Below are 14,175 nucleotides of genomic sequence, written 5' to 3' on the forward strand. Positions count from 1 at the left end.
TGGGCTCCTCTGAGGCATGGGACGCACCATGGGGATGAGACACAGGTCGCACTGAGTGTTGGTGTCAAGGCCGTGTCTGACCCTGAGATGATGTCCCTGCTCACCTTGCAGCTGAGTCTTTCAGTTTGGAGCAACAGACTCTGTTTTTTGTCTGCGGTGTGACGTGGAGCCCCTCACTTCCCCCCTTTGAGGCTGAGCATCCCCGTCTGTACCGTCAGGGTCATCTGAGGGGTTTGAAGCTTGAATAACCTCCATGCAGCGCCCATCACAGGACCCAGAGCGGAGGAGGCCGGCAGCACAGCATAGCTGTGGGGGACTTTCCTTCCTTGGCGTTTTGTAGCATGGGTTTATAGTTCCTTATAACCGTTCACACCTGTTGATACTTTCCTGAGTCCGCAGTATATTTCGGATCCTACGGGCCGCTTGCTTCCTAGCCTGCAGACTGGTGCTGTCTGCCAGCTGGGGTTTTCTCATCTGGCTCAGGACTGAGTCTCGATGCAGTTTGCAGTTTGATGGATTGACTGATTGATTGATTGACTTGGATAGTCTTCAGTGGCAGGTACTGGAAGTAAGCTCTGTACGTGGGGCATCTCATTAAATCCCTATAGGGAGGATAGTGCCGCAGAGAGGTCAAGCAGGTTGTTGACGGGAGGACTAGTGATGGACACCCAGGTGCCTAGCCCACCCCTTTCCCTTCAGTGCGTGTGCACTGAGGTGCTGTGCACGATGTTCGGTCTGGGCTGGGACCGTGTGCCTGAACGTGTCGTTCTCTAGTTAAAGGGCGCGTGCTCTCTGTTACGGGTAAAGACAGTACGGGCCATCTGTGATATTGTGCTGTCTGTTCCTGCTGGACCTGTTTCCTAGCCTGTCCCTGCTCTAGTTCTTAGTGGTCTGGTGTCAGGGGAGGCAGTGTGTCGGGTGGTTAAGAGCACAGGACTCTGCAGTCACGCAGCGGTGGGACGAATCCCAACTCTGCCTGTTAGAAGCTGTGTAACCTAGAACAAGTGCCTTGTTCTCTCTGCCTCAGTTTCTCATCTGGAATAATAAATACTGCTTACCTTGAAGGGTCATTGTGTGGCTTGAGAGCAAACATGCACACACATGCACACACACGGTGCTTAGAATGGGGCCTGGCACATCGTATTTGTGGCTGATGATGCCCTGGTGGTGGTCTTTGCGCACCACTGTGGGCTCTGTTGCTCCTGTCTTCACCTCCCACGCGGGGCCTGCCCCAGAGCTCTGTGTGTGACAGACGCTCTGTGGAAGTCTGTGAGGGAGTGGATGGATCTGGATGGGCGGAATGGGTGCACACGGGACCCGTTCTTTCTCATTTTGGAGTTAAATTGGACTCATTGAAAATAGGCGATCTCAGCTTGAATAGAATCAGAGGGCTTGCTTTTTGATAAGCACAGGCTAGAAGTTGGAGGATTAACTTACTGAATCCTTCCAGGAGCCTCACAAGGCCAGTATTGTCCCATTTTACAGATAGTAAGTTTTCGTGCATTTTAATCTAATGCCTGTAAGGAGGACATGGGACTTTGAGTCACGGGAGGCAGGGTGTGCATCCTGTAGCCGAGCCTGCCGCCCAGCTGGGCCTGCCTATAGGTCCCCCCGGGTGACTTGTGGCTTACGGTGGAGCCCTCTGTGAACAGTGTGTTGTCTGTACGTACATTGCAGCTTCCGTGAGGCGGAATCCTGGACCCCAGCCCCAGCACTGCTTGAGCACTGGAATGGGAGCCCTGCATGTTGGGAATCGAAGAGCGGTCATGTCATGGGGACACAGACGGCCATACTCCTGAGTTAAAATTTCTTGCTTTGGGGAAGATGTTCACAATGATGTTCACAAAGTCTCATAGGTTGAAACTCTGTGCTCTGTTCTACCTTCGGTGGGAATGGAGAAGTGCTGCTGGATGCTCCTGGAGTGGGGGTGCTTGACATGGTGTCCCATAGTGGTGCCTCTTGCTTTGTTTTCCCTCGGTTAAACGTGCTCTGTGAGTTTCACACTTTGAGTTAGGTTTCAGAGAGCTCTGCACATCTCCTTTTGAGCCTTTTCCTTTTTTAAAAAACATTTTCCCCAGGAGGGTAGAGCCCGGAGATGGCTTTGAGCCTGGCCGGCATTTCTGATGGCCCGGTCAGGGTCTGCAGCGGGAAGAAGGGGGCCTGTATGAGTGATGAGCTGTCCTGAGACCCTGAGATCCTGTCCTCCCTGACGCACCCTTCACGAGACTGTCCACGGGGCCTTGGCCTGGCAGCTGTCCTTGGCATTCCTGTCCCCGCTCCTCCCTCAGCTCAGGTCCACGGTCTGTGGCCAGTAAGACATTGGCTTAATGTTGCGGAGGGTGCCTGATGGAGTACCGCGGAGGGATTCTGCCTCTGATCTGTGTTGGAGCTGATGTGTTCCCCGTGGGGAGGAGCCTGTTGGTTATACAGTGTAAGAGCTTCTTGAGAAGGGGCTTGATTCAGTTATACAGAATTCCAGAGTCTTCCCTTTGAGAGGTCCTCTTAATCTTTGAACCAGCACACCATTTTTGGTCCTAAGGAGGAACACCCTTCCCCACCTCCCCCTTGCAGACCTAGTGTGGGCCCTGGGTGAGGTAACGCATGGTAAATGCCTATAGCTTAGCACACACCATCAGTGCGTAGTGAATGTTGGCTGTTTATTTAAAAGTGAGCACAGGGGGCGCCTGGGTGGCTCAGGTGGTTAAGTGTCTGCCTTTGGTTCAGGTCACAGTCCCGATGTCCTGGGATCGAGCCCCACATCGAGCTCTCTGCTCAGCGGGGAGTCTGCTTCTCCCTCTTCCTCTGCTGCTCCCCCAGCTTATGCTGTCTCTCTGTCTCTCTCAAATAAATAAATAAAATCTCAAAAAAAAAAAAAAAAAAAAGCAAAGGCGCTGTGAGAATAGGAAGTTTGAGGCACTCACCCAGCTTTGAATGGGGATCAAGAAAAATTCCCCAAGGTCATCAAGCCTCCATGAGTTAGTCAAGAGAAGAAAGGAAGGGCAGGGTGTCTCGTGAAGGGTGACGGCTTTTGGGCGTTCACTGTGATGGGTGGATAGGCTTGGGACCTGGGATGCAAAGCTGGGTGGCGGGCAGATTGTGGAGGCTCCCGGGAAGTTGGGGGGCAGATGGTTGGGTTGATCAGGAGCCAGGCACCTGCTTACCTGAGGAGGTGGAATTACCATCTGAGAGCCCTGATGGGACAGGTCTGTCTGGACAGGGCGGGGGCAAGAGGACAGGTGCACGCTGTGTTGACAGTGTAGCGGGGTTCACCTGCACATTCTCCACTGCCCGAGGTGGAGCCTGAGGGCGCCCGGTGGACCCGCTGTGCTTTGGTGGGCATGTTCCTTTTGAGAAACTGGATTGGGCAGGCTGCGGTGTGGATTTCTGGTAAGGAGAAAGTCTGCTTAAGAAGTAGAAAGGGCGGGCCACATTCCCACCGGGCACAGTGTGGCGTGCAGTGTGCACATGTGTACGCCGTGGGCACGGACCTCCTGGCCTGTGCTGGGGAAGGCCCATTCTCCAGTTTCCTCTCATCTCCACTATGGCATGAAAATACCACTCTTGTCTGACAATTTTGATTGTTTCCTTTTGATTAGCTTTGTGTCTGGGGTTGCAGGGTTGTTTCTTTTTCTTTTGACCTTTTTTTTTTTTTAAGGTTTTATTTATTTATTTGAGAGAGACATAGAGAGAAAGAGCACAAGCAGGGGAGGGACAGAGAGAGAGGGAGAAGCAGACTCCCTGCCTAGCAAGGAGCCTGATGCGGGGCTCGATCCCAGGACCCCGGGATCATGACCTGAGCCGAAGGCAGATGCCTAACAGACTGAGCTACCCAGGAACTCCTTTTTTGACTTTCTCCTTATTTTCTCATCAGCGGTTAGAAGTAGGAAGGAATGGTATCTGTTGAGAGGACTCTTTCCTCACCCCTAAGTACATGCACCTAGAGAAGAAGAACGAAGAATTAACAACTAAGTTTTCTGTCTCGGGCAGTCTGTCGTGGCTTGTTAGGCCCCTGGACGTCAGTGTAGTTCATGTCGGAGTGACAGCCGGTTGGCATCCTAAGGGACGGTCAGCCTCCTGGAAGGGATGGAGCCATTTCCCCGGCACTTTGTTCAGAATTTGCTGGACTGCTTAGGGATCCTGTCGCCCGCCACGGAGGGAGTTGTTGCAGGGAAAGCACACACGTACACTTCCAAGAAACGCTGTTAGAAACACTTAAATGAAGAGCCTTCACTGTATGCTTTGTGTCTTGATCCTTCAGCCCGTGTCCCGGAAGCATCACTGAGTGCTGAGAGCAGGAAGAGGGAACGACGAGCCGCGGGTGCTGGGCTTGCCCTCCTGTGGGGGAACTGGACCGCGGCAGCCAGCACCACGGTTCCTGAGAGGAGGGAGGACCCCCATGGGCCCCGGTCTCTGTGTGAGCACCTTCCCGGCTGGGGTCCAGACCCTGGGGGGCCAGCGTGGTGTATACAGTAAGAGCAGAGCCTGAAGAAATAAAAGGCGGCTGGTGCTTTGGTCCTGTCTCAGGAACTGTGTTTCCAGACTACAAGAAAGAGGAGCCTCACCTTTGCCAGAACTACCCCCTCACCCCATCCGTTGAAGGGTGGGCCTCTCGTAACTTGGCATCTGTCATCTAGCACTGAGTCTGAAGCAGAGTCACTTAGGACTGGTTAGATTAATAAAGTAATTTTGCTGTGGAGTCACAGGAATATCATCTGCATTTTATAGGAAGAAGGCTTTCCATAACCTCTTAAAGAGTCTGCAACAATTGCCATAAGTACAATAAGGTGACATTTTCTGGTGAGAATATAATTGATGCAATGTTAAAAAAAAAACAAACCATAACTGTGACTTAAAGAGAAAAGGAGGGTGTGTGGATGAGATCTGTGAATTTCTTAACTATTGTGGTGTGGGTGTTCTACCTTCTGAGTTGTCTGTGGTTAATGAACATTTAATCCTATGACCGTTGCTCTGTCACTCCACAGGCAAAGCCCTTTCTCCATGTGTTGGGTGAGGAAGTACATTCAATGATAGTACAGCTTCTCAGCCTGAAACCATCCTGTTAGGATTTGGTGTTGTGGAATAAGGTTGGAACGAGAGTCACGGATGTGGTTCTTTTCCTCTCTGATAGTCGCTGGAGGAGCAGTTGTGGGAAAGTTCTCTAACCTTTGGGAACGTCAGCTGCTGCCTTTAAAATAATACTTTCCTACTCAAAAATTTCCAAAGTCTTATGGCTCAAATTAAAAAAAAAAAAAGCATGTGAAAGGTCTTTGTAAATAATGAAGAAATTTCAAAGTTTTTCTTCTAAAAACATTAAATTACTATTAATACTTTTAGTTAAGGATGAAAAATGGCTTAGATCGGAGGATGGTGGAAATTTTCCCTTTTAAATGTCAAGAATGATTGTGCAAGAGAGTTTCTTTCCCCAGTGGACCCTGGGGTTCCTTCCGGTTGCCTCCTTTCTCATTTCCTGCCCTTACTATTCCAGGCAAAGCCCTAGTGACCGAAGAACGGTAGATCTTCTGAATTTCGAGGGCAGTGAAGTAGGAGCGTAGCAGAGGGCGTACGAAAGACAACACGTAAGTCACACTCTGCCTTTTATCCATTTGCAAACCTGTCATGGGTCTGAAGTTCTCCAGAGTCACTCCTGCTTTGTTTTGAGAGTGTATGTGAGGCCCTGATGCATGGAGGGGGCCCCCCTGCTCCACATCAGCCAGGGAAGGCCAAGTCTGGTTTGGGGAGGGAAGGAGACAGGATTGGACTGGGAAGGCAACACCAGCCAGAGTATAAACATGTGGAAAATGAAGGGCCCAAGGGGTAGCTTCTGCCAGAGTCGCTGGAGAGGACGGGAAGGACGTCGTGAGCTCTCAAGCCACATAATTAACAAGCACATTTATCAGGAAAAAGAGCCACCCGGATTCAGGAAAATCTCTGCTTGAGTCTACACCATTTTTCACCTTTATTGAAAACTCCACATAGTAATTTAATTGTTTGTAGAAGAAATTATGAGGGAAGGTTCCAGGGCCCAGGGTGTTTGGGAGCCATTTGGGGCCAGGACTTTTCCTTGACTGTGGAATCGATTGTGATGGAGGCTCTCTCTCCGGGAAGATTGTGGCTCCACACTGGGACCGCCTGAGGCTGTGTCGCTGGACATGCCGGCCTGCAGTGTCTCCAGAACCAGGTCAGCTCGCCGTTGCTCCTGTTGAGAAACAGTCTTGACCAAGAGTGAAAATCCCCTGCGTGGGACTGCGTTCTTCGTGATGGTGGCTGCTTTCCATCCTGGCACACGGTTCCCATCTCTGTGTACACACACAGACGGGATATTGCTTCTGTTGCTTCTTTTCCGGCTGGATAAGAGCGCTCGACTATGTGTGGCCTTCCCCAGGGTGCTCAGTTGTGTTGTTCAGACTCACCTGTTGCATGTGATGGTAGTAAATTATTTTTTCTAGTTTAATAAAATCCTTCTTATAAAAATCTATCACAGGCACCTGGGTGGCTCAGTCTAGTGTCTGCCTTGGGCTCGAGCCATGATTTCAGGGTCCTGGGATTGAGCCCTGTATCAGGCTCCCAGGGTTCTGCCCATCGGGTGGTCTGCTTCTCCCTCTTCTTCTGCCTCCCCCGTCCGGCTTGTGCTCGCTCACTCTTTCTCACAAAAAGAAATGAATAAAATCTTAAAAAAAAAAATGCATCACCTTTTATCTGTTGCTCCACTTCCTTCCAAAATTGGGTATTTTGTTGCCAGTCTAATGGCTATAAGATAGTATACCACTCTGGTTTTAATTTGCATTTTCTTGATTAATGGTGGGATTGAGCATGTTTCTTTTTAGTGTTCTTTGGAGAACAGAGTTGTGATTCTAATGTAGACAGAACTTGCAGTCTTTTATTATATGGCTAATGTGCTTTTCTTTGTTTCTTTTTTTGTTGGGGGGTTTGGTTTTTGAAATATAGTCTAATATACTCTTAACTATATGTGTTTGCTTCATTTTCTTTGCTAATCTTTTTTTTTTTTTTTTTTTTAACTGACTGCTGAAGTTTTTGATTTGTGTTCTCAGTCAGTGTTTTTTTTCTCCATGGGTTTGGAATGCATTCTGTTTCTGTTCTTCTGTGATTGCCGTGAAAGTACACTGTGCCTGCTTCATAGTTTTGAACTCAGTCCATACCTAAGGTCTTACCATCCCCTCTGAGAACAGTACGAAACTTGTAGGACACCTAGTGAAGAGTGTCTCTGTTCTCATGCCTTCCTTTCTCTATTTCAGTTCCGTGTTTTGCCGGACACATCAGACTATGGTCACCCTTTAGAGATGGTATGTTTAACTTCATACGTTCACCATATCTTGTGTCTTTTCCCTTCTTCCGTCCTGTACCTTTCATCTGCCTCCTTCAGAATTGTCTTCCCTCAGAATCACCGGGCAGTAGTTTCTCTTGATGTTGGTTTATGAGAACGTGTGTTCGTGTTGCTGTCTCGGTTCTTAGCAGACCATCGCTGCCTGCTGGCATTGTGGACATACCACTCATTGTCCTGTGGCTTTCATTCTTGCTCTTGGGAAATCCACTGTTAGGTCTTTTTTGGGTCATTCTTTGGTAAATGACTTGGTTTATTTTGAGATCTGTGTGTGGCTTTTTGCGTTTTATCCTGTATTGTTATGTGTTTGTATTTGTTATGTGTCATGTATCTGTAGATTCATGCCATTCATTGGCTCTCAAAATTTCCCAGCCATTGGTGCTCTGAACACTGTCACTCTCCCACTCGCTCTCTTTGCTCCTTCTGGTTTTGATAAGCGGATGTTAGAGCTTCTTTTTTACTTCTCCATGTCTTTTAATTTGTAATTGGTATTTTCTTCCCTGTCCTTTTTTTCTGTTTGATTCTAGGTAATTTCTTAAGATTTAGCTTCTAGTTCAATAATTTTCTCTTCAGTAGTGTTGAATTTTTTTTAACCCATCCTTTGAGTTTTTAATTTCAATGAAAATGCTTCTTAGTATTTTAACAAATATTTAATTTATTTATTTGAGAGAGAGGGAGCACAAATAGAGGCAGAGGGAGAAGCAGACTCCCCGCTGAGCAGAGAGCCTGACATGGGGCTCCATCCCAGGATCTTGGGATCATGACCTGAGCCGAAGTCCGGCACTTAGCTGACTGAACCACCAAGGTGCCCCTAATTCTTCATTTTGAGAAGCTCGATTTCTGCCTCAGGTCTGCCTGAATACATATATATGTATATATATATATTTTTTTTTTTTTTTTTTTTTAAGATTTTATTTATTTGATGGAGAGAGACCCAGAGAGAGAGGGAACACAAGCAGAGGGAGTGGGGAGGGAGAACCAGACTCCCCACCGAGCAGGGAGCTCGATCCCAGGCCCCTAGGATTACGACCCGAGCCACAGGCAGACACCCAATGACTTAGCCACCCAGGTGCCCCTACCTGAATATATTTAATGGTCTCTTTTTTGTTTGCTCATTTTTTCCCCCTCCATCTTTCATGTCTGTATGCAACACCAAACAGAGTTATTTCATATTCTGTATTGGATAATGCTGATATCTGAAATCTTTGGTGGTGTATATCTGTGTTTGTGGCTTGTTTCCTTGTGTCCATGGTGAGTTTTGATAATGTGCTAATATTTGTTTGATAATTTTATGTCAGAATCCTGAGGTCTTACTTTTTTTTTAAGATTTTATTTATTTATTTGACAGACAGAGATCACAGGTAGGCAGAGAGGCAGGCAGAGAGAGAGGGAAGCAGGCTCCCCACTGAGCGGAGAGCCCGATGTGGGGCTCAATCCCAGGACCCCAAGATCATGACCTGAGTCGAAGGCAGAGGCTTAACCCACTGAGCCACCCAGGCGCCCCCTGAGGTCTTATTGAAATATATGTGGGTTTGTCCTCAGAGCCAGGAAGATGCTATAGAACCAGCACCACATTTGTTTCCTTTGGGAATCCTGATTTTTGGTTGAGTTTTCCCTCCCTGCCGAAAATGGGGGGGTCCAGATGCCCCATCCCATTGCTGTATTCACCCCACCTCCACGGCAACTCCCGCTCTCTTCTTCGCTTAAATTTCAGTGTGCCATCCCTGCCGTGTTTTCCTCGTGTTTGTTTCTTTGTCTGGAGTTAGCCAGTGTACGAAAAAGTATTCCTCAGATTAATTTTTAAAAAGATTTTATTTATTTATTTATTTATTTATTTATTTATTTGAGTGAGAGAGGGTGCGTGCACACAAGCTTTGGGGGAGGGGCAGACGGAGAAGCAGGCTCCCTGCTGAGCAGGGAGCCCAATGCGGGACTTGATCCCAGAACCCTGAGATCATGACCTGAGCCAAAGGCAGGTGCTTAACCAACTGAGCCACCCAGGTGCCCTCCTGAAATTAATTTATCCAGAATCTAATTCTAGCATAGCAGATGGGCCCTGCAAATACCCAGTCCACCATAATTTCTAAATTAGTGGTACCCAAGCACTGAACTGACTTCACAGTCAGTTTTCTGTATGTGCCCTTTATCAATTTTCTTCAACTCTTTATCTGGTACATTATTTTACCTACGGCCAGGAAATAGTGCCGTAGCCATCTCCTTGAGAGCTTCCTAAACCGTCTTGACACTCACATCACATATTCATAGCCTTAAACTTTTGCCTGGTTGGTGGTTTTTTTTTGTTTTTGTTTTTTTAGTCCTAGTTAATCTACTAATACACTAATTCTAGTTCATCTACTGATATTCACTTCCTTGGAAATTCAAATCTCAACTTTTAGAAAAACTCAAAAGCACAGAGTTTTTATTCACTACTCCTTTCTCCTGCTGCCCAGTCTATTTCCTGTTGGTGGGTCATTTTTTTTTTTTTTAAGATTTTATTTATTTATTAGACACAGAGAGATCACAAGTAGGCAGAGAGGCAGGCAGAGAGAGAGGGGGAAGCAGGCCCTGTGCTGAGCAGAGAGCCCAATGCAGGGCTTGATCCCAGGACCCTGAGATCATGACCTGAGCTGAAGGCAGAGAGGCCTAACCCACTGAGCCACCCAGATGCCCCATCATTTTTCTTTTTATCCAGAATCCCAGGTATAGAAGATTCAGTGGTGGATCTCCTTGTGGATGCCTTTCTTCCTCACGTGACGTGTAGAAAACAGGTGTTTACTGCTGTGGATTAGAAGCATCGTCTCCACAGCCCGCCTTGTCTTTACTTTTGCACATCCCCTTAATAGGCACAGAAAAGAGCATGAAGTCTTTGATTGGTAACATTTCAAGATGCCTTGGGCATCGGCGCAGGAAAATGTTTTGTTTCAAAATGGATGCCAACTGAGGCTGCTGATTTAATAGTTTTTAAATTCATTCTGCAGCAGAATAATCACCTTGGGCAGCCACACTCTGACAGGTACGTGTAGGTTACAGCTTGGGGATGGAAGTTACAGGGAGGATTTTTGTAATACCAGTGTAGTCATAAAAAGGCAGACCGCGGAATCGTTCCCGGGAGGCACTGAGCTCCGTGGCCAGACATTCTCTGAAGGACGGCCTGTGCCTACCGGCTCAGTACTTTCCCTTGGACACTAGAGGCGTCAGATGATTTGTGGCTTTTTCTCCCTTGGATGCAGTGACTTAGTCTCTGTCCTCATGTTTTGGGTCATCGTTGTCTTGTCAGTTCAGGCACTAGGAAGGGTTGTGGTTAGCTGAGCACTCCAGAAGCTTCTACCGGAGAGCCGGGCAGGAGATGCAGAAGAGCTGGAGAAGCTTCCCGAGGAAGCAACCCCCGACCCCCGTTCCCTTCTTCCTCGGCCCGGGGAGTGATTGGGTGGAGCGGCCACTGGCCCTTTGGACTTCCCCATTCTCCTCTTTTACACTGAACATGTGTCCCTGGGAAGGCTGAGATTTGGATCGTTAGCATGATTCTAACAGTTCTCCTGAATGCAGTTTCTTGTGGCGAAGTCTGGACTCTGGTCTGATCAGAGGATGCAGAGAGACATCCCAGGAACGCGCTCTCTCACATGTCCTTCTCAGGAAGGGTGTGAAGAGTGGTCCTTGACAGGCACTGCCAGGACGAGTCTGCTCACCAGCTCCGTCGCGTGGCCTGGAGCTGTGCTTTGCGGTGTGTGCCCTGCGCCCCATGTCTCTTGACCTTGGTCCTAATCGGGCTTGTCTAGACCACCAACGGTTGGCGTCTCTTCTCTCTGACTCAGCACGGGGACACTCGGCCATTTGTAACATTTTCCTCCATTCCCACATGAGGTAATGAACTTGTCTACATCTAAATAAGGTTTCGAAAAGCGGGCTTATTTTTAGCACCTTCTTCTCTAACTTGACCTCCCTCCTGCTCAGCAAATTCACATCCGAACACTTGTTGTCACATCCTTTATTGGATGCCTACAGAAAGGCCACAGACGATTTTGATTTGCCTTTTTCCCAGTTGGGGTATCCGGGGTTGGCAGCGTGGCGTGGAGGGAATCATACTAGGTTCATCGGTTGCCAGAGAGCCTGAGTTCAAACTGAAGTTCTGTTCTAAGTCTGTAGGACTTTGGTTAATTGCTTAGCTTGTTCTGGATTTAATTTTCTCACCTAATAGCTACCTGAATCAGTTCAGGTGCTCGAGCAGTAGTTCTCCCGTGTTTTGCTCTTAAGAGGCCCTTTATACTCTTAAAAACCATTGAGGACCCCAAAGAGCTTTGCTTAGGTGGGTTCTATCTCGCATTTATGGTTGGCGGGAAAATCTCCCCTGAAGGAGTTCCCCATCCTGATGCGCAGAGCCTATGAATGTATTACCTTACATGGCAAGAGACCACAGAGGTGCTGAATTCAGCTAAGGATCTTGAGATGGGGAGAGGATCTGGAATGATCTGCGTAACCACGTGACCACCAGGATCCCTATAAGGGGAGGCAGGAGGGCGGCAGGAGGGTGGAAACAGAGGTTGAGGTCTTGCCATTGCTAGAACAGAGGCACGCGAGGCCAAGGAGCCCAGGCAGCCTCTGGGAGTGGCCAGTGGTATGTTTCCTCCCGGAGCTCTGGGAGGAGCTCAGCCCTACCGACACCTTCATTCTGGCCCCATAGGACTCATTTTTAGATCTCTGATCTCCAGAGCTACAAAATAATCTGCATTATTTTAAGCCACCATGAAATTAAGTTAAATTTAAATTAAAAAATAATTCATTTAGGGACGCCTGGGTGGCTCAGTTGGTTGGACGACTGCCTTCGGCTCAGGTCATGATCCCAGGGTCCCGGGATCGAGTCCCACATCGGGCTCCCAGCTCCATGGGGAGTCTGCTTCTCCCTCTGACCTTCTCCTCGCTCATGCTCTTTCTCACTGTCTCTCTCTCTCAAATAAATAAATAAAATCTTTAAAAAAAATAATTCATTTAAAAATAACAAACCGTTACAGGTTAGCATATATTACTTTTTTGGGGAAAATAAAATTTCCTAACTAGTAGTGATAAGACTAGCACTGCTTTACATTTTGTAAATTTCTTTAATTTGGCCTTAATGGGAGATGGATGCTCACATCAGCTCCTGCCTTCAGTCTTTTGTGGCGTCAGATGTCACGTAGCCTCTAAACACTTTCCTGTATGCTCACGAGAGTGAGTGTTAGAGAGGAGGATCAGATCTTAGTGTTATTATTAAAATAGTTTTGGTTTGGGGCACCTGGGTGGCTCAGTCATTAAGCGTCTGCCTTTGGCTTAGGTCATGATCCCAGGGTCCTGGGATCCAGCCACACATCAGGCTCTATGCTCAGCGGGGAGCCTGCTTCTCCCTCTCCCACTCCCCCGCTTGTGTTCCCTCTCTCTCTGTGTCTCTCTCTGTCAAATAAATAAATGAAATCTTTAAAAAAAGAAGATTCATTCTTTAAAAAAATTTTTCGCTCCATGGATTACCTAAAAGGGGTATGGGGTCTCCCAGAAGTCCCCAGACCCACTTTGGGAACTTCCGGGCTAGGCAGGTGCCCCATGACTGCACCTAGCTGCAGAGGATGCTGGGAACAATGTTCTCATGCTGCATGCCAGTTACAAAAGTGGGGGTTCTGTTATTAAGAAAGAAAGGGAGAATGGATATTAAGGCATATTTAGGATTCTTGAATTCTTATTATATCCAGTTTTGATGCACATAGTAGGTAGGTAATCACCACAATGTTGGTTTCCCTTCTCCTTGCCAGGAAAGATGGGCATTTTGCTTCGACTGCATCCTTTAGAAATAGCTATGACAGGGCACAATGGTTTGTAGGCAGAGGCATAATTGCCGTGAATTGCATTTTTAGCATTTATAGATAAATTACATAAGACATCTTTTGTTTGGTGCTCACAGGCAGCTTTTTGATATCTTGTTTGGGTCTTTTGAACTCAACAATATGCTTCCTTTACTTGGGTAGGAGGAAATGCGGAATTGAAACGAGATTCAGACTAGCTTTGATTCACAGTTCTTCTTCATGGGTTTGGAAACACAGGGGCGTGACATTTCCTCTGGGTCGTTCTGTAAACAGTTCCTGCTGATCCCTGGCAGCATTCCGTGGCTGAGGGATAACCCAGTTCCAGTTTCTGATGTGAAAGAGCAGTTAGGAATATTGGTGTTCAAAAGCTTATTAAAAGATGAAAACAGTTGGGGCTTAAGTGGCTTAATTTTGAGCTTGATACAAGGTTCGGTATCTAGCCCACTAATTGATGACCATGTTTGATGCATTCTCAGCACCGTCCTCATCTTTAAGTCAATTACTGTGATACGTTTTGGGCGCGTGAGAGCTTGGGAGATTCTTTTACATCTCAGTGTGTGGTCTTGAACCACGATCCCAGACCCCTGGGGTTGGGGGCAGCTTCGTGTCTTTGATGCCTCGGATTGTCCGTTGGGCAGACGAGCAGACCGGGAAGGGGAGCTTTGGTGTGGGGTGGAGGGCACAGAAGAAGCACAGGCGGTAATTTGAGAGCCTGATGCATGTGTTCTGGGAAGGTGCCCTTGTTCGGGAGCCCCACTGGGGTGGGCGCTTTGGGGGCTAGAGGGTCTCACCGGTGTCTGGTGAGCTTTCTGAGCTGGAGCTGAGAAGAGCGGTTTTCCTTGCTTTGCTGTTTGTCTCGGTGGAATCCGTGGTGAGAACGAGACTGAAAGCCCTTGGGTGGAACCTGCCAGTCCTTAGCACCTCGCTTGGGACGACTTGGGGTCCCAGCCTCGTCACGGTTGCTTTGGTTACCCGTGTACGGGCACGATAGAGAAATTGTAAGTGAAACCA

The 14,175-nt window shown here is 47.9% G+C and overlaps 1 protein-coding gene across 1 annotated transcript in view; it reads left to right on the forward strand.

Annotated features, from left to right (window-relative positions):
- LOC111145303 (sphingomyelin synthase 1) overlaps positions 1-14,175 on the forward strand; it is a 260,654-nt gene that overhangs the window by 77,404 nt on the left and 169,075 nt on the right. The window contains exon 3 of the mRNA XM_022500142.1: positions 5,486-5,576. The gene's annotated coding sequence lies outside the window, so the exon portion shown is untranslated. The remainder of the gene's footprint in view (positions 1-5,485; positions 5,577-14,175) is intronic.

Source organism: Enhydra lutris, unplaced genomic scaffold (assembly GCF_002288905.1).
Source record: "Enhydra lutris kenyoni isolate GAN:26980312 unplaced genomic scaffold, ASM228890v2 scaffoldscaffold12, whole genome shotgun sequence".
In the NCBI taxonomy this organism is placed as follows: domain Eukaryota; kingdom Metazoa; phylum Chordata; class Mammalia; order Carnivora; family Mustelidae; genus Enhydra; species Enhydra lutris.